This window comes from Odontesthes bonariensis, chromosome 3 (assembly GCF_027942865.1).
Source record: "Odontesthes bonariensis isolate fOdoBon6 chromosome 3, fOdoBon6.hap1, whole genome shotgun sequence".
Lineage (NCBI taxonomy): Eukaryota > Metazoa > Chordata > Actinopteri > Atheriniformes > Atherinopsidae > Odontesthes > Odontesthes bonariensis.
In genome coordinates, this window is record NC_134508.1 from 35917722 (window position 1) to 35942880 (window position 25159).

A 25159-nucleotide genomic window follows, 5' to 3' on the forward strand; every position below is an offset into this window, starting at 1 on the left:
CTATCTAGAAGCCACATGACTGATTAGAAGGATATAATACCTTTTTTTAATTATTTATCTATTCTTATTTTTTTATATTTAGCTGAGATAGTTTTCGCCCAGACTCACACTCCATTTCAATAGGTGGCGGTAATGCTTCCAAAAGTTGTTTGCCAACCGCCAACAAAATAGAAGAAGAAGAAGAAGAAGAAGGGCGAGGTGAGACCATAGACATCATATATGATCTCCATGGTAAGAAAAGAGCTGCTGGAGCCACCGGAGCTTTTACTTACTCACTGGCTCATTAACGTCCTTGTGATAAGTGGTAAGCCCTCAAAGCAAACTAATGTAATATTTTTATCACTTAAGTAGTTGATCAATGGCTCCATAGATGAGTCTCACATACATAGTCAACAAGTAATTCACCTAATCTGCAGAAAAAACGTTTATTTGTTTTTTGGACAACATTAAAAAGTAATACAGTTGTTTATTATTTGATGTCACAGAGCAGAGCAACCCCACGTAAGATCCAGTGGTCTGGTGACTGGACAGTAGGTAGCACCACTGCTGTGATGTAATTGAGGTCTGTGCGCCTTGGTTTCTTGTAGATGGGGCAGGCGTACAGCTTCGGATCCACAGGAGCATTGGATTTGATGGCAAACATGTGGATGACAGGCATGGGTGTGAAGAGTACTTTGGGTGAGGACTCGATGAGAGTGATGTTCTTTCTGTTCCAACCAGCCCCTTCCAGGAACAAACCATAGACATAAACCCCTTCCTGTAGAGGAAAGGCATTCAATAACAAAATAGCACACAGTTAAATTCCTTTCACATTTCCAGTGAGCAGAAAACACCCACTCACCGTTGGCGAGGCTGTGATCTCCTCCATTGACTTCTTCAGGACATTGTTGTTCAGTGTGACTGTGTCCAGAGCCCAGCCTTTGTTCGCCCTGGTTACTTCTTGTCTCATGGCTGTTAAAAAACCTGCAAACATTCAAGTAAACATTAGGTCTAATAACGTGTAACTTTAGCTGCTGGAAGTCTTTAAGACGTGTCAGCTCCATCATGCTCAAAACTTCAAGGTCTTAACCAGTAATGCAGCCAACTCAGTGTTTGACATTGTAAAAGGCCTCATTCCATCAAAACCACAAACTCACCCTGAGGGTTAAAGAAACCCGTCATCCAAAACGCTTTGGGCCTTCCTTGAAACACCCAACTGTAGAACTGTTTGTTTCTCTGGATAAGCTCGGTGTACCAAAAGCCCAGAGTGGAAGACTCCCAGGAGATCTTCCTCCACAGGCTGGGCACACGAGCGTCAAAAATATTGTCCAGAGCATCACGAAGGTTCTAGGAACAAAGTACATACCAGGAGTTTGAAAGCATTTTAAAGCCTCCTGAAAATCTAATCTAACTCTAACAGACAATCGTTGATGAAAAAACTGAGTAACAAACATACAGAGAAGTGCGTGTCTTAAGAAGCAAATATGAAGCGATGTGCTGAGGAATCAGAAATCTTACATCACTCATTATTATTGTGCCATCAATGGCCAGCTTCAGGTCAGTCAGACTCGAGCGCACCACAGAGATGATCCTTTGCATTCGATCCACTTCCTGACGTAGGAAGATGTTCATTGGGTTAAGAGCTCCCATTGTCAACAGTCTGGCTCTGACCTGAACCCATCAAAGTTACAGAGTTTAGATTAAGAGAACGTGTACATTGGCCTGTAAAAAGCCTAATGATCCTACCAACTGACCTCATGTGGAATGTAATTAGCGGGCAGTTTGTCCAACATGTCCTCTGCCATTTTGTGGACGATGGACTCCCGAGTCTCTCCAGATCCCCCTCCACTTTCCTTGGGCTGAATATTTGTGATTGTGTCTAACACCTCAGCAGATGTGTTTGTCTGGTATCTGGTCAACATTCATTATAGAAGAGAAATGCAATAACCTCAGAGACTCTAAGTACAGTAAATACAACAAGACCGCTTTTAAAGCTGCAGTCGGCAGGTTTTCAAAATTGCGAGTCTAAAGTCGGAAAATTCAAACTGATACACTCTCAGGTCCCTCCCCCAACCTCTAACAAGCTCCGAATCGCCCCCCAAACCCCTCCCCCTCTGTGGACGAGGTTGTGCACGTGAGTTCACACCAGTGTGAGCGCACACAAGCTGGGGCAGACTCACGCTCAGCAGCGTGTGCACAAGCTGTGATTGACAGGTAGGATTCCTCCACCCTAACTTGATTGGTTAAAAACAGCCGGGAGCGCTCGGTTTTTGCAAGCATGATTACAGGCTTCAGAGGGAGCTACAGATTTCGTTATTTTTCCTAAACAGCCTATTTAATATTCTCCTTCCAGAATCCCATGACAGTTCAAGCTAATATGACTAAAAAAAAGTTGCCGACCGCAGCTTTAATGCCTCATCATGACGACACTCTCCTTACGTGATATCAGCATTAGCGTGCAGCCCCAGTGCTTGGGGTGAATCCTCAGTGGGTAAACTCTGAATGTTATCCATGTACTCTTCTATTGTCTTACACACCGCAATTTTGTAGCCCGTGTAAAAGCAAAATGTTGGGTCAAACATCTTCTTACTGAACCACACCTGTAATTAAGAACATTGAGCTTCACGTGTCGTATCAAATGTAATACAATGCAACATAAAACACCGGGAGTTGTAACACACGAATCAACAAAAAACTGGGATTATTACACGAGCAAAACACTTCAACAGGCGTTTGTCATAGTCATCTGTGACCCTTCCTCCATATTGCACCTCAGCGAGCATGTATCGCAAGGTTATCCATGACACATCCTGTGGGGGGGGACACAAAGTAGTGAGTGAGGGAGGGAGGATGACATACAAATATTAAACCAGGGCTGCAAAACGCTCACCTTCTTGGGGCCGCAATCATCCAAGTGTCTTTCAACAAATTCAACACTTGCAGAGAAATCGGCCGAATTGAACTCGTAAGGTATGTTCCAACCTAAGGGTCCAAATTTACGTCGTTCCTTACAAAGCAAAAAAAAAGAAAAGGTTACCATGTAAAATCAGAAAATCCCTGTGTTATTATGACGAACAGCCTTCCTTCTACTGGAGGAAAAAAGTCACAGACACGAGTTGATTTGTGCTACACTGGAAAATACAAACCACTCAAACTTCAAAAGGCTATAAAATAAACTAAAGCCAACACATTCTCAATATGGTAATGAGGTGGAAAATTTGCCTAATGCATTATTAAAATGGCACAAATGATTTCATTATCAATTATGAAATTAATAAGAAAAAAAAGGCTACCAAATTAAGTAGTGCCATTGTCAAGGTTACGGTACTTCTAAATATGGTTAGTTCACTCTGTTTCTCATATAACCTGTGCCAGGAGCAAAGCATGTATTCTTTTTTAATATTTCCTTTAAATAAAGTTCCACTATGACACGCGTGAACTTAGAATGCGCAGTACCTGCACAGCAGTGTGTAAAAAGGCCACACCGTACAGCAAAGGCTTCCACATGGGCAGGTTGCTGACTTCCAACTGGTTCTGTGAAATTCCTGCAAATGTTCGTTTCAAACCAGCACGTATTCCCTGGGGGGGGTCGTTGGTGAACTTGATGGAAGACTTAAAAGGTAAAGAGTGAGAGACAGTCTGTGCGTGTACAAAAACTTTTAACACCTTCCTTTTTATGACGATGTTGTCAAGTCTCACCTGTAGGAGTGTGATGGAGAACAGATCGTGCGGCTCTGTGGTGATCCACACCCTGAACGTGTCATGCATGCTCTCTGTAACTGTGATAGTTTCTAGCAGCTCATCCATAAACTGCAACCCCAGGTGACAGTTCTGCAGAAGGACCCAACCTCCCTGTACACATCCAGACACAAAAGCCACGGATCAGGTCAAACAGTCAGCCATTGCTGTTGAAAGCAAGAAGCAACACTCTAGCTTGCACATCAGGACAATCCAATACACTCCCACATGAAAGCATTCACCAGATGCCGTCACCTGCTGGAAGCTGCTTTACTTTGTGAACTTTCTATGAAACCATTTGCTCGTCCACATGCACGAGAGCCACTCCTGAGCCTTGTGGTCATATACGTTCGTTCCAACAACACAGTCAGCATTTATGATTACCGCCCTATGAGGGGTGCTTTCACAAATGCAGTTTGCATCTAGGCTTATAAATGGTATGTAATGTTTTAATACTGCCAGCTGGCATTTCTAAGCCCTGGCTGCAATGCTATTTATAAACTCTGATTTCCATTACAAATCCCACTCAGACATGGTCAATTCTGTGTGTATGGCCATTTGCAAACCACAACTGGCAATATTAACACTATCTAAAATATCAGATGAAAGATGACATCATTAGCTTTTCGATGCTATATCGATTTTACGTCTAAATGTTCCCCTTGCTCAGTATTCATTTATTTATCTTTTTAATGGCGGTCAAACTGTTAGCTGGTCTCAGAGTTCACAGGTTCCCTCCAGACCCTGAATTGAGGGGTTCTTGGTCAAAGAACTGGTACCAATCCTGGAACTGCCTCAGTTGGAAAGGCTTAACTCATGCATTATACTTCTTCAGTAACTTCTAAAAGCACCTCTGTCATTGATGTCTTGACCAGCTTCCTTGCATGCACCTCTTGTCCTTGTCCCATAGATATTGCTCTGCATTCTGTAAACCGAAACAGTGGGAGTATTTACATAGACATGAACATATAGAGTGCATTTAAATAGTGCTTTCCCCCCTGGTCTAATCCACCACTCGGGACTTTGCAGTACAAGCCACAGGCCTTTAACTATACTGTACATACAAAACATAATTATCTTTCTAACACAACATAACACACACACTTACACAAGGATGAAACATTACGGGGAATTAAGGGCCACGGATCAAACCACAGACCTTTCAATTAGTGGAATTTTAACAGCCACAATCAAATGAATTTATGCTCAGGAAAACAAATACATGAGCTGGATTGCCCAGTGAACACCCAAGGTGCCACTGCAAAGAGCACACAGCAACCAACATCCAGGATACAGTTGGTTACCACGGTCACAGGGACATCAATCACAAAATTTGGGTTTCATACAGTTCTAACTGAATCAAAAGTAGATAGCGTCGCAAGTTGGGAACTGGTCTGAATGTAAACACAATCAGACGTCAGGAGATTTTGGCATTACATCTTCAGCAGAAAATAAAAAAGTTCAGTAAAATAAAATAAAAAATGGGGCAGGACAGGGCAAACTCACCGAGATTAAGTTTCTTGGCAAGTGCTTCGATTTGTTCGGTGGGATCTGAGCCCATAGAAAGGAAGCAAATGAGGGGGGTGCGAGGATCACTTTCCTGCCAGGTGCTGTGAAGGTTCAAGAGGACAGGCTCAACGAATCTCATGCCCAAAGAGTCTCCCACATACTTTCTGGCCTGAGACAAGGTGCGATCAGGGCACCAAGACCTGTGAGAAAAAATGCTTGTGAGGTGATTGCATTTTATAATATGGTGTATTCAAACATGTAATCAACATTCAAGTAGGAGGACCCAACCTTATCAGCAAAAGCTTATGGAAAACATCAAGAGAGTTGTATCCATCTGGAGTGACGCCTTCCTCTGGGGCATCAAGATTGAGCCATGCTTTCCAGTTTTTCCCATTTTGGGACACCTACAAACCATGTCAATACCAAAACTGATGCCACTACAAGCAGATGAAGAATTCAGATGTCCAGATCATTCGTGGATCTATGGCTTACCTGGTTTATAATGTTAGTGAACTGTGGCAGCTTGCTGAGTTCTACCAAGTTCAGCCACACCATATCCAGGATCCAGCTGAATGGCTTTGATGGACAGGTCTTCAGGTCAAGAGCTGCGCCACCTATTGTTTCATCAATTATGTTCAGAGATGTCAAGTCCAAAAGGCAATTCAACTTTTCCTGGGAATGATGCACACCTTACCTTTAATAAGAATCTGAAATTTGTTGTGTTGTATTCTGTTATTCTGTAAGTCAATCTTGAGGGCCAGCAGGAGTGTGAAGATGAACTTGTGGTTTTCATAAAGGCTTCTGACTGTGTATCGGAAAACCTCAAACGTCAGATATTCAATAATATTTGCAATCCGCTTCTGAGTTTTGGAGGCCTTCTCAGACCTGCAAAAGCGCATTAATTAAAAACAAAAAATCAGCATAAAAAAACGAGGGAGGCAAAGACACAGAGAACAAAGCATATTTGAAGATTACGACCACACCACAGCGTGGTTAAAGAAACATCTTTGTCAACCTATTGTTCTTTCCAGACAAATTTGTTGGTCATTAGAGGAAGTAATGGTTGGAATAGTTTCCGAGCTTTAATCTCAAACATCTTATGATAAGACTGTGCAGACATACTTCTTAAATCACGATAAAGCCATACCTTGCGAGTGACAGATCAAAGATTTTGAGGAACTGACCCAAGGAGGTCTGGTACATGATATTGACCATGCTCATCTCCGTGATGAGGAAGTACAATGTGCTTCCTCGAGAGGCAACTGGATGGTATTCTTCTTGAGCGACATTGATCTTTACTTCTGCTTCAGCTGCAACACTGAGCTTTGCACTAACTTCCGCAGCAGTTTGCTTAGTCGTGGTCAGAATGCCAATCATGGAGTCATCATCAACCAAAGAACCTTTAACCAGACAAACAGACACACTTTCACTTTAGGAAAAAGAACAGGTATGACTGGAGAAACTGGCATTAGTCTACAACAGTAACTATAGGACCTTTAGTGCTGCTGAGTTTGTACAGCAAATTGTCTTCCAACTCCTGCATCTTTCTTTTATTAGCAGTTACATCCTCAATTAGTTTCAATCTTTCTGCTTCTAGCTCCTGTTGAGATGAGTGAAAAAAAACCAAGAGCCAGTCAATATCATATTCTTACACTGGAAAAACAGTTATCTAAAACAATCACAGATAAAGTTATATTTTTAAACCAAATGGGGAAAGCAAGCTGCGTTTCTGGAACAAATGGCACACTCACGTATTTTTCTTTGAGGATGACTCGGCCGAGCAGCTGGTTCTCCAGGCCCTTCATGTTTACAGTGAAATCAATAATGGATGTTTTTGCGCTGACCTCTGGAGTGTATGCTGGATTAGGCAGTTTGGTAGTTATATAGAGCTGGAACCCATCCATTACGTTTACCTCTTTGTCTCCTACTTTGACCTATAAAAAAACATTGAAGACAATTTTAAGAGTGTACACATTTTAAAGTTGTATTGGTAAATTCGAATGGACATGAAGGTTAAAAATACCTTGAAACTGGTCCCAGATTTGATAAAGTTTTTCTCGAGCACGTTGTCCAGGGCAGGGTCGAGCTCCTCAAATATATCCTCAATGAGCATTGGGCGTCCCATGGAAATACAATCTTCCAAATGTGTGCGAAAGAATTTGTGGTTGAGGGACGTGACCTGAACATGAAATCAGTTTACTTCTACGACATGCTTTACTTAAGCGTGTAATTAGGGTAAAAATGACACAAGTGAAAATCATTTGGCTATATACTTGAAGTTCGTTGGCCTCTTCCTTTTTCTTAATCCAAGCTTTTCCCTGAGTCTGTGGATCGATGAGGAGGGGATATCTTGTTGCTTTTGTGACGATGATGCCATTCTGAACTGACAAGTCATCTCCCGGGAGTCCCTGAAGGTTCCACTCACTTATCTTAAATATCAAAAATGATAGTCAATGGTTCAAATGATTTTTTTTTACTTTTCACAGGACTAGTATCAAATAAAAATAGGCTGGCATTGTTCTCACATTGGGAGCATCCACCAGGGCAGAAATGATGTTGAGATTTTCTGTAAAAGGGATTTTGTGCTTCCGGAGCTCCGCCTCCCAGATGTCCTTCAACAACATATCACGGAAACTCTGGTTGAATGGACCGCAGTACGACAAGAAGCCGGTGAGCTGGAGTACGTCACCCACAAGTCTGAAAACAAAGGCAGAAGCAGCTGGACTCATATAAAAGCCATTATCAAAACCTTTTAAATCTGTCCTTGAAGAACCAATCCTGAATTCTAGTAATGAACCTCTTTAAAGACTAACCCCCCTTGGAATATAACATTTTGATATTCAATTGCATTTCCTTTGTAACCTGCCTGTTTATTTGTGACTTAAATTCTTTGCGTTGCTCGATCCAGCGAGCTTTCTCTCCACTAAGTCCGTCAATAAGTGCAGATGCAGCCTGCATTTTATTCCTACACATCTCAGCATCTTCCACCAATTCCTGAAAGACAAGACGCCTGTGTCAGCTACAATCTCTAGATTTAAGTCAACGCAGTCGTGACATTTTTCAAAAGGGTGCGTCACACCTGTTTCTCTTTCATTGCAGCGTCGCATTTGGCCTTGACTTTGTCAAACTCTGCTTGCTTTTCAGCCAGCTGAGTCTCTGCCGCGCACAGCTCGTTATTAGCCACAGTTAGACGGTTCTCTTGAATGGCAAGGTTGGCCTGGAAACAAACAATGCAGTTATACTGTAGCATAAAAAGGCTTTGGGCTAAAAATGAGGTTTAATCACCTATTTACCTAAAATGGATTCAAACAGGCTGAGAATAGAGAGTTTTAAATGGCATTATTGGAGAAGAATAGCCGCCTACGACAAATCTAAAATGAAAAAGAAAAAAAAACAAACAGTCGCCAACATGATGAACTTTAACTTTACCTTGAGTGGCAACACTTCTTTGTTGATGGCAAAGAATGAGGCCATAGCACGAGTCCATGCGAGCAGACCAGCTACACTACCACACACTTTCTTGGCATTTTCCATGGTGTAATCCTCCATGTCAAAGTAAGGCTGCAGTAGTTCCACAGTTTCCTCGTTAATGCTGTCCTTTGGGAACTGCTGGAGGCTTGTCAAGAAACCAGAGCCACTCATAAGCTGAAAAGGACAAAACAAATGAATTCATGCAAATGCCATTTGTGAGGAAGAACACGCCGCTCAGTTTTGCACTCAGAGCAGAATTATCCAGCTGCCATCTTTTCATCCCCATCCATCTTCAACTTTAAATCGTGCTGCATTCGCTTTAACCCAAAAGCCAGATGTCAAGACTAATTTGTTCTTGCTTTTTGTTTAGTTAAGTTTACTTAAGAAATCAATTTGATAATAATCCAACTTCTTACAGGCCTTCTTTCATTTCATGAGCTTTCAGGCTACCTACTGTACCTTCACACATATTAATGCACTTTAAGGGTTTTTAGGTGTGAATTGTGTCCAAATTTACATTTGCATGGAAGCATCAAAGCTGTAGAACAAATCTCAAAAAAGGCACACCCTGCAGAAGAGAGGAGCAGAGTTGAGTCCGCTGGCTCACTCCACCTCCTAAAACTAATACTGAAAAAAAGGCCTGCAAATGTGGGCTTGAAAAGAGCTGCTGTGTTATATCTCTGTAGTATTTCAACCAAACATGACACATTTAAGACCTCAGGGCACAATGTGTCTCCTTTAATATATGAGTGGAATTCATATATTTATCATTTGCAACAACTGAATTTTTAGAAAAAGGAAATTTGTTACCTTCAGTGCTTCTGACCATGATGGTTGAAGACAGCTTCGTTCTGGATCACATGTAACAGGGTCTAACTTTTTGTTAAATAAAATCAGACAGCAGTCCATGATCCTCATGACCAGGTGTGGAGGCTTGGCCAATTTTCTCACTGTGGCAATGTCAGCTGGCTTGATGGTCTGTGGAGTTTTTAAGTATATCATGTAACATATCGTAGAATGCACGGTGTAAATATCTTCAAATAAGTCAGAGATATCTCACATTCAGTGCAGCTGTAGCTTCTTCTAAAGCTGGCCTGGCAGCCTCCAGCTTTTCCTCAGCTATAGCTTTCTCATACTCTATTCCATCCACAATTTTCTGGGCTCTGTCCTTCACAACTTGGACCTCATTCTTCACAATGGTTGCAGCTTTAGCACTGACTGTCACCTCTGCCAGCACCTTGGTGAATGCAAAAATAAACATCTCATGCCTTCAAATGCATCATACGCGTGCGTCCATGGTGTTGACCTTTCAAACAGCTTTTCAGAAATGACAAAACCTCTGTCAGCTATTCACATCAAACCAGAAGCTAATTTCCACAATGAACCTATGAATAAACTGATTCTGCTACCTCACTATGTACAGAACTCAAATTGTTCTTAATTTTATGGTTTTACATTACTGTGGAAGTACTGATTGGAGGAAAGTTGCTCATAAACATCCATCCATCATCAATCTTATCTGCAGGTCACAGGAGCTTGGACGTATCTGATTTACCTCGTCAGCTTTGGCAGATGCAATAGCGAGCTCTTTTTCCTTTACTTCAAGATCTTTTGATAATTGAGCCACCGACTTACTGGCCTCCATCAGTTTGTCCAACCCTGGAAATCAGTAACATCTGGTGTAATCTTTTACAGGAGTAGACCATACAAAATCCTCCATAAAGTACACAATCTTTATAAAGACACAACTGCCTTCCTGTTCAAATTCCTTACCAACATTCATGCGCTCTGCCAAAGTGTTGATATAGTTGTGCTTTTCGGCATATAATGTTTTGTAACCATTTATAAAAGAAAGGTAAGATTTAGGGGTGACGTGAGCTCGTCTTCGAAACCTGAGAGATGAACAACATACAGCGTTAGGACTGTGTTTGATAGCGTATGTTTCTGAACAAATTGGATTTGTGTAAATGTGATACCTTTCAAAGTAACTTTCACATGTTTCAGATACTTTGTGATGATAAGTTCCCATGGTGGTCATCACTGAAGTCTTCACATCAGCTGGACAAACCATGTGAAACTTAGATAAGAAATAGGTGGACACAGCAACCAGAGCCTCATTGGGCCAAGGGGTGAACCAGTCCATTGTGCAGCCGGAAATCAAGCCCGGAAACTTCAGACATCTGGAGCGAAACTTCTGCCCCACCTTTAAACAAGAGTAGAGTAAAACTCCAATGAAAAGGTTCATTTATGGAGGTAGTTATGGGTGTAAGTGTATATATAATGTCACTGTTGAGCATCTAAACATGCTGTGAATAAAAAGAGATTTGGAATAAAAGTAGCAAAAGTTTGGGCGGTTGCTTTTGGGTATAAACAGAAAATATACAAAGTTTCAACTTACCGGTGAGAAGCACAGAACAACGTGTAAATTCTTCCTAAACCGAGATATAAAGTAGTCATAAAGATTGTCAAAAGTTGGTGGAATTCGAGGAAACTCCTTTTTCATAACTGGGATCAGGTTCTGGGTGATCTCTTGCATCTCATCTTTTGCAAAAAGATTGGAGACCTGAAACGATTACAACATGGTCAGGACCAGCGAAGCTTTTCCTTTGAGACGTTACATTCTGCCCGACCTCTTTGTTTCAGTCATACAGGACCAATTCCAGTCCGTTTCAATTAGACTGAAGATTCCAGTGTTCAGTTACACAATCAGCAGATATTCAGATACGCCTTTATACCTTTATGAGATCTCACCTCTCCAGAAGAGAGAATATTGTTGAGGTACTCGAGGAAAGCCTCATCCTTGATTTCGTTGTCTGTAAAGACGAAGGTGATGCCTTTGCCCTCAGCCCCCGCTGTGTTATACAACAGTTTCAGGTCATCCATGAAATTACTCATGTTGTATGTTCTAAGTAAGGAAAAATAAACACCACATAATTGGAAAGAAGGCCCAGCATTTCACTTTCAGTGCAAATGCAACTACAAACAGCTCATGGCTTCATAGGACACTCATTCTTGTATTTTAAAGGTAGGGTAGGAGATCCTGGATTTTGGGTCCAGCGAAGCTGCATTTTGAAAATACACAGGTAAAAAGTCCCAACCCTTTTCTTCACTTTCCCCCCGAAGGCACGCCTCTAGAGTACATGAACGCGCACGAGCAAGAAGGTGCACGAGCGCTGTTCTGACAGCAAGCATCGATTGTTGCCGTATTTAGTATTTAGTATTTAGTTTATGCTAACTATACGTTTAATAATGCTAGGTGCTAGCCAAGCTGGCTCTAGTTTAGCTTCCTGCCAAGCTTCTGGACGTGTAATTCGTTCACGGAGCAGGGTACGCGCACAGGGGGGGGGGGGGGGGGGGGACGGCAGGTGAGAGACGGCATCAGAATCCAATCATTGTGAACGGTCCGTTCACAATGATTGCATTCTGTTTTTCCTAGATTGTACGTTCTAGAGGCCACTAAAAATTTTCATATTTGTGTCAAAACTTTTAATTAATTGGTTGCAATGGGGGTGTGAAGAGTATTTCAAGCAATATGTAAAAAAATGTTCCAGAAAAAGATCCCCTACCCCGCCTTTAATAGGTACGTTTATCGAATTGAACTTTTTATTTGTTTCCTACTTTTAAGGATAAAATTAATAGCAGTTAATTAGAGCTGATCTTAGTACTGTATTCATGTGCTTGACCAATCACCCGAGACCCTGGAAGAACGTCTATAGTAGGAGCTCACAGTTTATAGAACTCCTTCTGTGGCGTCTTTCATTTCTACTTTGGAGCGGGAGCTTTCCCAGCATAACGGAGACATGAAGGTGACGTGATAGGTCCAGATGAGGTAAGTGTACAGTGACTGGTTGAAGGTATGAACACACCACTGGAACCACTACTATCAAAGGGAAGTAAAAAAAACTAAAACAAACAAACCTATTTAAAACATTGCCTATAAGCAATATATAATAAGAAATTATTGTATTATTATTATTTTTTTGAAACAGAGGAATGGACTTAAAGTGACACCTAGGGCCGACTGAGACAGGTTTGCAGGTTATATCACTTGAATGCAAGCAGAAAAAAAGCCCCTGATGGTTCATTGTCCTTTGGGGAGCGCCTCTAACCCTCAGAGAGCCCCAAGAACAGTTTGATCAGTGTGATTAAAGTCCCTACAAACAGAGCTCTCACAACTATGACTCATCTCACTTGGTTAATGTGATCTGGAAGATGCTGTATCCAGCTATGTATGAGGCCAGGCGCGTCAGACTCTGTTTTCCTGATCCTCCCACTCCCACAAGCAGGGCATTTCCATTGTCAGTGCGAATGATTCGTGAGACCTAAAGAGGAGCAAATCTAAAAAGAATCAGTATTATATCTAGCCTAGTCTACAAGAAATGCATCAGCTATACTCGCTTCAGGTGTCACCTTGACAAGATGAGTCATTGCGTCTTTGAAGAAAACCAGATCCAGGGTGGAGCCCCTTACTACCTCATTGTGCTGAGCTTGATACATCACAAGCTTATCTGATAAGAACTGAAAATCTGGCACCTGAAACAAGTTGTTCATACAGATTATGGTGACAGTTTCCTCCATCAACTTACTACCATGAAACTATCAAGCACTGATGTACGAATTCAGATTTCACACCAGTTCATAGATCTTAGGGGCATCAAAACAGGCATCATCGTCTTCCTCTCCAGTTGGCTCAGGTGCATCTCGGAGGAAGTCCACAAAATACGGCTCAGAATGAAGCTCTTGAACGAGGTTTGGGTCAACGTGCTCTTGGATGACACGACATACAGCCTTCTCAAACCAATCTCTGTCCTCAGAGCAAATAAACCTGCAACAAAGCAAAGTCTTAGAGTAATGCTTTCTTCCAACTTTTTGTTTTTTAACTTAAAAAAGGATTTTACCTGTCTGCTATCACCCTTGTACATTCACACTTGAAAAGAGCCAATAGGGTGGAGATGTCACCACACTCCTCTGCCTTAACGTTTAACATTCCCTGCCAGATCCTGGACAAGTCCCTCAAATTGAAAATGTAGTGGAACTTTGATGGTGTTGGAAGCATTTTGACCTTCAATGTGGTGTCATAAAACAAGTTAACAAACTTATCAATACCATATACCTATAATCAATTCCTATTATAAACTTCTCATCATATTCCAGGTAAGTACCTTTGTCCACTGCCAAACGATCCTCCCAGCAGACACTAGACATTTAACCATTGCTGATATGCTTGGCTGGAATGCCCTGCATTCATGGAAATATCCAGAGCCAATCACACCTGCACAAAAAGAACATGAAGAAACCGTTAACTGTAAAATGAAAACTACAGTAATGGAAGCAGAACAAATGGGATTATTTTAGACCAACCTACCAAAGATCTTATCAATGGAGGTGTTGGCTGGCAGAGTGCAGTTGAAGACTGTAAACTGTCTCTTCAGTCTTTGTGGGATGTCATTTCTACCCCCACCAGGGTGGATCATGGCAGCCAGAATCTGTGCATCCTCAATCGTGGTGAAATCTCCTGGTTTATCCAGATTGTACATGCCAGTCATTTCCATCATCTGGCGGACTATCTCATTTGTGATCTGGTTGGATAGCCACATAAAGTAACTCATCAGATTAAAGCGACAGATAGACAGACAGATGTTCATTAAAAAAAAAAAAGAAAGCAACACCTGATCTCCCCATTCGTTGACAATAGGCATATTTATGTCATCGATGAAGATGGTCATCCTGCGTCCTCCTGGGGGTCCATAGGTGCTGCCAATCCTTTTCTCAATGTAACTTTCCACTGATCGCTGTGTACGAAGAAAGTTTTTGCAAACATGAACCAATGTAGGACTGTAAAAATTCAAGCACAAAAAGCATTTTAAAATATCTTTTACCTGATACATCAAGGGCTCTGTGGCAGATGAGAAGTTCAGTGATTTGAACAGATCCGTCTCAGGATCGTATTTCTTTGCATAGCCTTTGATCATCACTGTCTTCGCTGTCCCTTGTTCACCAATAAGCAGTACGGCCTGTACATATAAAACATTTAGAGTTTAGACAAAAAGTAACATATTTTTAAGTATAAACATTATCTAAATATTCTTTTAAAAACCACAAGATCACCTTGTGTTGTTTGGCAATAGTCTCCAGCAAGAAAGAGGTTCTTGTGTTATCCACATTTGGAACAAGAATGGAGGTGTAGTCAGGCACATGGTCAGTTGGATAGACATATTCCTCCACAAGATTGTTCCAGTGACACCATTCACCTAAAACAAAAGTCGCCATTCTTTTTAGTCACATATAAACCCATTCTCATCCCATCGTTGTCAAAGCTGGCGATGTGCTGAACGTATGCACAATGGGTCCTTTCATGTCTGTGCTGTGGCGCACCACTCGAGGCAGTATCAGACATCTAAAGCAAATATTTCTAATACATCTTATTTCACAACAATTAACAACGTATAACTGATACTAAAGATTACTCTCAGGTGGGTATATGCAGTGCGAAGGGGTCTTAACAAAATCTCCGAATCTGATGCCTCTGGAATGAGACCAGATTCTGTAAACCCTGTTGAGGGTAGCAGGAGGCTGAAGCCTTTAACAGCTGCTATTGGTTAAGAAGGCAGGGACGCTAGAGCGCCCAACACAAGACTAATACAGACACGGACAATCAGACACTCGCAACTACAGTGTAAGCCATGCAGATACAGGGAGGGCACACAAACCCCGCAATAATACCCTTTTTGCTGTGAAGTGCTAACTTAACCACCATGCCACCACATTCAAATGCTTGTTCACTTTAAACTATACAAAAAAAAACATCAAATTGATGCTCTTTTACGTGTCAAATAACTGTACCGTTTGTGTTGACCATGTACTCAAATATAGTCTCTCCCGGCTTGGTTTGAGGCACATCAATTTCGCTTTCATGACCTCTCATGAAGACCTCCAGCTTGTCTCTGTCCTCTAATTCTAAAAGAGCTCCCAGACTCCACATCAGGCAAAAGACAAAGAGGCGCTCAAGGTGCTTGCTTCCAGCAAAGCCCTCTGTCTCCTTGGTTGGGAGGAGGCCCTCCAGCAGATTGACGGACTGAAGAAGGAACATAGTCAAACAATTCAGGCTTCGAGGCATCATCTGATTCTGTTTTTATTCTCAGTCTTTTTTTTTTTTAAATACACACCTGTATTATGTAGTTACACTCCAAAAGCTCCATTTTGGGTTTAAGGTTTTGCCTCATATACATGTAAACATCCTCAAATGTCTTTTCATATAAACCGATGATGCTCTCTGCCTCTCTAGCAGGGCGCTTCTTGGCCCATCCCTGCAATACAAAAGCCAAGTTCTATCTAAGCACTGCTTACAAAGCATTGTTCTTTTTCAGGAAAAAAAAAGTCTTCAACACTTAGATATCACAAAAGTACCTGGAGGATGGGTAGCCAGCTGAGAGCTGAGGAGCTTATAAAAACCATTCCCACACGGGACACAGTAGCAGGGGAGGCATTATCCATGTTGTGCACCTCAAACACCAACTTGCAGGATGGTGACATGACGATGCGGTCACCATTAGCCAGGGTCAGTGTTTTGTTATCATCCAGGACTGAGTTGAGGTTCTCGATCCATATTGCATCAACGGGACCATCCAGCACAATCCAGATGACTTCCCCTGAAGAGAAAACCCGTCGAAGCAATTAAATGTTTGAGTTCTCCGGCAGCCTCTGGCACTTTGTCAGTCACTAATGAGCCGCTGTCCCACTACTGGATCAAAAGTGGGCGAGCCAGTGTGTGCCAAGGACAACAGCATCTCCACTGTCATTCCCAGAACTTAAAAGGGGCCTGTTTTGGGGTCCCGTAGGAACAGGAGCCTGGGATTTGCCCCAGCTGCTACCCTCGGACCAGACAAGGCTAAGTGTAGTTCCGTATGCGGTGGTGTCAATCTGAAAGGTGGGTTTACATGTCAGGGACGAGGTGCTTACGACCAAGGCAGCTCGGCGGGTCACCATTTTGTTTTGTTGTTTTTTGGTTACAACGCACTGTGCAGTAAACCATACTGGCTGTCTCATGTGACGTCTCATATTTTAGCTCTAAATATGCATGAACTGGCATCTATAGCTTAAGAAAAGTGCTCAGCTTCTGAGCTGACATTTTCATTGTCTTGTTGAAGCTGGGCAGTAATATCGTGCAGATGCAGTATTTAGCATCACATTAAAATTGCAACAACCTTTATATTGTGTTATACTGAATGTAATATGATAAAAATGTCTAAAGTACAATACTATGTATTGCTTAGATATTATTTAATACAATCCCGTTTTCATTTGGAAAGTTTTATATTTTTTCTTAGGATCTCATCTGTATTAATCACAAACACTTTCTTAGCTTAGATGTTGACAAAATGTTGGAATTACCCTTCTTAGCTTTGAGTGACCTCCGCCACAGTGTGGAAAAGATTCCATCAGTCCAATCATTAGTTGCTGCATCCAGACGACCAAACATCTGCGGAGCAGTGATTGCTTTGGGGTTCATGCGCATCTCTCTGTGTGGGGTTCCACATTCACTCAGTGATCTCATAAGAACGTTGATAACCGCGGTCTTCCCGGCCCCACTTGGGCCTAAAGTCATCAGCCCATGGCGCACTCGAGAAGACTCATAAAGCTGACCCAGACAGCAACAGTGATATACCAGTAAGAAAAGTACTTTCCAAAAGCTAACTTTATAATAATTATGCTAAACAACAATTTTAAGGCACCTGAACAAGCTTGAGGTTCCACGGTGGGTGGTTAACGAGACCGGCAAGCTCAACTTGATTAGCAACAGCAGCTTGAAGTTCAGTATATGTGCTGTTGTCCTGCTGGATACCAGGGAACAGGTCATTGATAAGACTAAGGAAGAGGGGCTCATCCTCATCCACCTGAAACACACAGATGGATTTTTTTATTCACAGCACTGTATCTGTGTACAGAGTATACTTTCACACCCACAATTCAATACAATTCAATATATCACAGCTGTTGGTAAGAACTAAGTTTGTGTGATACCAGTTTGGACAGATTCATGTCACGAAGCACTCTCATGACAGTGCTGGACTCAGTGTCATCAGGTCGAGCTCTTTTACACGCCCCAAGTGTTCTCAACACAGACAGGATGTTCCTTAGTCCAAAGTCATAGTGGACCTGTCAAATAGCAGAGGTTATATGTCAGTAGTTCAATAACCAAACAAAATAGGAATTATGAAATGCTAACAAGATTCTCACCTGTTTTGTGAGTTGCTCCTCACAAAGTTTGTAAAGAACAAAGAATTTCTGTGCTAAGTTAACATTCTCATTGAATCCACAACTGGCTAGTTTGACTCTCATTATAATCTGTCGGAGACAAAAGTGTAGAGGGATGTGTTAGGACCACAGCAAAAAGAAAAACGTTTCTCTCCACAGAAAGAAGCCTTGACCCACCTGCCTGTCTGGCACCATCATGGACACTGTCCTGAACTGCACTTTTAGATTTTCAGGAAGTTCCTGACGGCCTGCATATCCTGGATTCTAGATACAGAGGCATGACATATCTTTGTATATACTGTATATCTAATGTTTTCCATCTAGTTTCAAGGAGTTTCTTTTAATAGGACTGTGTGTTTCCATGTCTTACCATGGTGATAAACACGCCGAACTCTGGATTCAAGTTCACGCAGTCTCCGTCCGTAAAAATGAAAGTGCTTCTGTGTTTCTTTCGTGATGTCAGAACAATTGAGATCTGCTGAGCAGCAACGGAAAGCACTGGCAGGTCGATTCTGTTGAACTCATCGAAGCAGCCCCAGGACCCTGACTGTGCAAGGCCTGGAAAATAAAAACACAATAGGACATCACATAAATGAAACTGTACACCACTGCTCGATGACTTGTTTCATTGCCTAATGTACCTTTATATATCCTGCCGAGTCCTCTGAAGTCCATTTGGTCCGAGCAGTTGAAGACCACAACGTACTTGCCAAGGCAACGACCCATGTCTTTGGTGGTTTCAGTCTTACCGGTGCCGGCTGGCCCAGCAGGAGCTCCTCCCATACTCATGCCCAGAGCCTGGGCCAGTGTGATATAACACCTTTGTAGAAAAAAAAACTGTTCTTGAATGCAACATAGGAATTAAAACCTACAAGCAAAGTTGACTTATTACAGCAAGTTGCTTATAAAAATCAATTTTCTCTTTTCTTGCCTGTCAGTCAGAGGGGTGATGACCAGCCGATCAGTACAGCCTAAGAACTCGTTCTGATAGATGAAGTCGACATTAGTTATGGATACAATGACTTTGTCCAGATCCTCCTTGAAGTAAAATCTGCTCTGCTTCAGCCATTCAAAGTCGCTGATACATTTCACACGCTTCTTTACCTGCAAACAAAGCGGAGCTTAACTCAAGTGTTTTACAGAAAGAAAAGAACAGACATTTACTGAAGAAAAAAACCTTACCAGGTCATTAAAAATGTCACTCTGGTGCACATGAATTGTGACAAGTGTTTCATATTTGACTCTGTCAAATTTGCTCAGGTCATAGGTGGTTTGTTTAATGAGCATGCTGAGTAGGTTGTGAAACCTCTTTTTCGTAAGAGGCATGATCTCCTTCTTATCGGCAGCGATTCTTAGGGCCTCTTCAGAATCTCTTGTCCAAAGCATCTGGATTCCTAACAAGCCCACCTTAAAACAGACAAGGCAGAATAAAATGAATCTTGGGAACTCTATGAATATAGAAATCAATTATGATACCATCGTATCTCTCAAAACTACGGAAGCCCAGAGCGGACGTGGTACGTATAAACTTTTTTTTTGATGGTTTTCTCCAGATAACGAGATAATTATCTCGTTATCTGGAGAAAACGATTATTGTTTTCTGGAAATGATCGAAAACCATCAAACAAAAGTTTATACGTACCACGTCCGCTCTGGGCTTCCGTACAAAACTCCAAAGATATTCACACTTGTTATTTAAAAAACTTTTTTCCACAAAGGAGGAAAGTTGTGTCATAGATTTAGTACAAGACTGAAGCTGTGGAGAAAATCTATAACAAAAGCAAATATCACACAGTACAACCTGCTGGAGGTGCAAGCCATGGCGACCTGATAGATACTGGCTTGCATTAGAAATCAACCTGCTAAATGTATTTCCAAGCGGCCACAATGTTGTCTACTCACCTGTGCTTGATATTGGTCAAGGAAAGTGAGAAGGTCAAAGTCTTCATCGTTTATCTCTAGATCTGAAGCTCTGATGATGGAGTGTAAGGAGGCTTGCTGTTGCAGCAACAGCTCTCCAAGCCAGAGCTCCACAGCTCCCTGCGCCATGACACATTTGTCCAGCTGAAAGCAGAAATACACGTTTATCAAACTGCAATTATCAAAGATTTCTAAAAACCGAAGAATTGATACACCCAAGCAATGTTACAGATTAAACTACCAAAGATTAGAAATCTTTTTTTTTTTTTTTTCCATTTACACGAACTGTAAAAGGGATTTACAGCCCCAATTTCAATATAGTCGGGACACTCTGTTGAAATTAGGTCAAAGAAAACATAAAATGTTGAAAGTGAGACATTTTACTGTTTAATGAAATATTTTGAACTTGATGGTAGCAAAATGTCTCAAATAAGTTGGGAAGGGATCTGCAATAGGCTGGAAAAGCAAGTAGAGATGCACCGATACCATTTTTTTGAAAACCAATATGAGTACGAGTACAATCATTACAGTACTCGCCGATACCGAGTACTACCGATACCGATGCCCCATATTTAGGCTATTCAGAAATTGCCAAAAAAAAAAAAAATGTATGTATGTATATATATAATTTATTATTATTATTATTATTATGATATATTTGCCATGAATGTAGTTTTCTACCAGGGGTGATAATGATGCATGATTGACAGTCTCCGCTGCTCCCTGCTCTGGGGCAGAGTAGGCCTAGGCTGTGCTGCCAGCGGACAGCTCCGCTTCATTTCACGGTAGCGCCAGAGATTGTAAAAGCAGGCCTATAATATCCACTCTCTCTGGTAGCGCGTGTCTTCTGCAACATTGTTGCAAAAATTAATTGGATTAGAATGTTCAACGTTCGAAGTCATGGAACACTTGTTGCGACTAGACTGATTGTGTAATGGAGTGGGGAGAGCGAGGAGTGACAAAAACACACCGGCGAACAGCGCACAATACGCAATAGCCTACATGTACGATAGGCTACTCGAAACCAAGCCCTCCTAGTATACATTACTTGCCGTCTTTTCACAAAATAAATGTGCACTGAAAGCGAAAAAAAAAAACAGCAACCGAACAACACAGCGCCCTGCGCTACAATCAACAAGAAGACGCACAAACAGCTACTCATTTATGGCACAAACAGAGAGAGAGAGAGAGAGAGAGACGGTGGGGGGGTAACTGTGTCAGTGTGTCCACGCTCTTTTGCACTGGTGTCGAAATGGTTTTAGATAAACCCGAAAAATGAATAGGCTACTGCAGCATTATAATGAGCATGTTTAAACTATCAGCTTACCAACGAAAAGTAAATAAATCTTCAACACAGTAAATGTTGTAGTGTTAATATTCAATAGGCCTAGGAAATATGAAAAATCAATGTGAAATAGACTAATAAATAGCACGTTGTGAAATAACGATGTCAGTAAGGTATGTTTTTTTTTTTTTTTATCACACAGTCATTCAATGTGCCTGAGAAATGGAAAGAAGAAAAATATTCGGCCTACAGAAAGTAAAGTAGAAAACTAACCAAATGCTACAGCATTAACAAGCCTATTTCAGCTTTCCAACGTAAAATAAATGGAAGAGCAGAGTAGGCATATACTGCCAGCGGACAGCACGCAGGGTCGCATGATTGACAGTCTCCGCTGCTCCCTGTTCTGGGGCAGCTAGGCTGCTGCCAGCGAACAGCTCCGCTTCATTTCACGGTAGCGCCAGATGCACCTAATGTTTTCCTTCTTTCCCTTTCTCGGGCACATTTAATGGCAGTGTGATAAAACACTATAGCCTATTTATATTTTAGCGCATGTGCTTGGGCTGGTTAAGTTATGCGGAAGAGAGGAAGGGTTAATCGGCTTTTTTAACAGCTGTGGAGGAAAGGAAGGGAGAGGGAAAATTGGCGCAATATTCCCTCGAATGCTTTTCAATGGTCTTATTAGTTATCAATAGAGGTACGGTGGCTTTTTTTGTTTTCTATCACCAATTCTTCGATTTATAGGAGAGCGAGGGAGAGATATGCGTGAAGCAGGTGTAGCCACACCTGCTTTTTTTAAGCCGGCTGCGCGAATGGAAATGGAGGGAGATGTGAAAAAATGGCACCACTGTTCGTTTTTGATGCTGGCTTTGCGCAGCTTTGTCAACTCAACAGCTTTAGGGTGCTTCTTATTAGTTTGCAGTAGGTAACCGGCTACCGTTGTAATAGCCTAATGTTGCAAGGGGTGCCGCGTTGACGGATTACATTCTGGCCACAGGCACACGGATTTTCATAATTGTTATGTCGCAAGTGAATATAAAAAAACAGACAGCTTCGGGTAGGCGGGCAGCGAAAGGGAGTGGAAGAGACAGTTCTGACGTTAGAAATGACTGTCAGAGAAAGATGTTGGCTGTGACTGCACCACTGTGAAGGACAATGCATTAGGTCTAACTACCTAGGCTACTACTTCGTTTTTTTTTTCACGGAGGACGATTATAGCTAAAGCGATGCGGGAAACACTGGTGGTATCGGTGCATGGTATCGGCAACTGTTTGACAAGTACGAGTACGAGTATATAAGTGAAGTATCGGTGCCTCCTTAAAAGCAAGTGCTACTAAAAGGAAACAGCTGGAGGAACGTGTAGCAGCTGGATATGACTGGGTATTGGAAAAGCCCCTTAAAGTAGCAGGGAGCAGGGGGTCAGCAACCTGCAAAAAAACTATGTCAACAAATGTTGGAGCAATTTCAGAACACTGTTCCTCAAAGTAACACAATATTTCATTGTCTACTGTAGTGTTTTTCAAACCTGGTCCTCGGGGACCACTGCCCCGCATGTTTTAGAGGTTTCCTGCTCCAACACACCTGATTGAAATGATCAGCTCGTTATCAGGCAACTGCAGAGCTTGTACTGGTCTACAGTACAAAATATCATTCAAAGATTGATAGAATCTATCTATGTAGAATCTCTGTCGTCGTTGGGCCCTCAGGCAGCTCTGTATTACAAACTTTTCACAATAATTTTGTCATGGAAATCACTACATGTGCTCAGGAACACTTCCAGAAACCACTGTCTGTGAGAACAGCTTGCCTTGCCATGCACAAATGCAAGTAAGAAGCTCTATCATGCAAAGAAGAAACCTATGTGAATGCCATCCAGAAACGCTGCCATCTTCTCTGGACCATGGTTCATTTAGAGTGAACTGAGGAAAAGTGTAGAATTGTTTTGTCATTAGACAAATCAAAATTTAAAATTCTTTTTAGAAATCACAGACGCTGCGTCCTCCGGACAAAGAAGGAGTGGGACCATCCATGAGATTTGTAAATCACTGCATTCCGTTTTTAATTATACATTAAACAGTGGTCAAACCTTTTAGGAATTGGGGCTGTACAATGGAATATTTTTACATGTTGAGAAAACCAAAATGAATCAGTTAAACTCTTTAAAAGCACACGACATACCGGTAATTTCTCCCCTTCCTGTGAGAGAACGGCCAAAATCTTGTTATATTCCGTTGGATGAAACTCTGCTTCGTTGACATTGTCAAACACTCCAAGGAGATGAGACTGAAACACAATTGTATCAAAATTGACTTTTGTCAAGTGATAAAATGTCAACTTGAAAGTTATCCAAGTAAAACTTAAAGAGGTCATAGTGATTATTTGAATTTTCATTTTAAGACATCATGCAAACATTCAGATGTATGGCTGTAATTTATATTAATTAAAACAATAACTGAATACATAAATAAATGAATTTAAAAATGATATATATCTATATATAGGTATATGTATATCCATATATTCATAGTGACAACAATGTTCAAACTCATTCTAACCTGAATTGTATGAGAGTCGCTGGCTTGTCCAAGGATTTCCAAAAGAGATGGATCGGATACAAAGAAGAATCTTGGAAAAAGGAGCCTCTTCTTCTCAAGGTAACTGTTAAATTAGAAATACGTAACATCAACACCCACTGCACTGGTATAACAACAATCTATTTAATTCTGCACATCTTATTTTTTGAGTCAATCTAAAGTATTTGGACTAATGTTGTTCGTAAAGAATTACCCTGCAAGAGATTTCTGACAGAGCTCTAGCTGTTTCTGAAGCTCGGGTAGGTGATGCCCTAACATTGGGTCACCCACACAGCAGTCCACCACTTTTGGCACCTTCTGAGCACGCTGCATGACCTTAATCCAGGACTTGTCGATATCTTGAAAGCGTTTTGCCTCCTGTAATAGAAAAAAAAAGGGCGGTTTGAATTTTACTTAAGGAAGCATTCTAAGGTGTAGTTTTCCTCAGGATAGAAAGCATGAACTGCACCTGTGGGAGGTCTTTGGCGATGTCACCCCCAACAAACACAGCTTCCATGTAGATCCACAAGTTTTGCACAATAACCCACTGTTCAATGACTTCCGATGATGTTGAAAGATTGGAGAGCCAATCCTGGATCTCTGTTTTGTAGTATGCACTGTACCTGTACAAAGCAGATAAGGACACAAGCTACTTAAAACTTTAAAGGTGTTGTAAAATGCTGTTGGTAAATGTCAAATCTGTTAAGAACAAGATAAGTTTATTTCTACTTCTTCCTCTTTAACTAAGTGCGTACATTCACTTTAGTTTAACAGACTTTCATTATATTGTTCCGGAGTTCAAGGCTCCTTAGGAACTGATTTAATCAGTGGAATGTAAATCTGAAGCTGTTGTTAACTTGTATTACCTGTTGCTTAGCAGTGAGCCCAGTACCATCAAGCTATCCTCCAGGATGGTAAGAATCTCTGCTGTCTCTGCCCCCTTCAGCATTAGTTCTCCTCTATCCTTGAATGTCATCAAACTAAGGGTCTGACCAGACCACAAGTCTTTTACCTGTGACAATTTGGCCTCAATATCCTTCTCTTTTACAGCAGATATGGAGATGTCCTATGAATGAAGAAAGCCAGGCTAAGGAGGTTAGACACATACAAAAAGAAGAAATATTGTTGCTAGAACTGTGGAATTAAATGTATTCAAACTTCCAGCGAACCTCAATATCATCCTTGTACTTCAGCAAAGGGGCTTCCATGATGTTCTTCAGCATAAAGGTTTTGGACTCCACCTCAAATTGGTGTCCAGTTAAGTCTCCAATCCGGTCCCAGTGTCTCCGCATCATGGATTTGTTTGCCATCAATTCCAGCAGCGGGCACGACTCATTGAAATCATCAATGGTCCTCTTTAGGTCAAGGAAGGCTTGCCAGTCCTTTAGTGCTTTGGGCAGCTTCCGGCACCTACAAATAGAGATGATAAACA

The 25159-nt window shown here is 41.5% G+C and overlaps 1 pseudogene; it reads right to left on the reverse strand.

The window, feature by feature from the left end:
- Nucleotides 1–269: 269 nt before the first annotated feature.
- Nucleotides 270–25159, reverse strand: part of LOC142376991 (dynein axonemal heavy chain 8-like) — a 40050-nt pseudogene continuing 15160 nt past the window's right edge.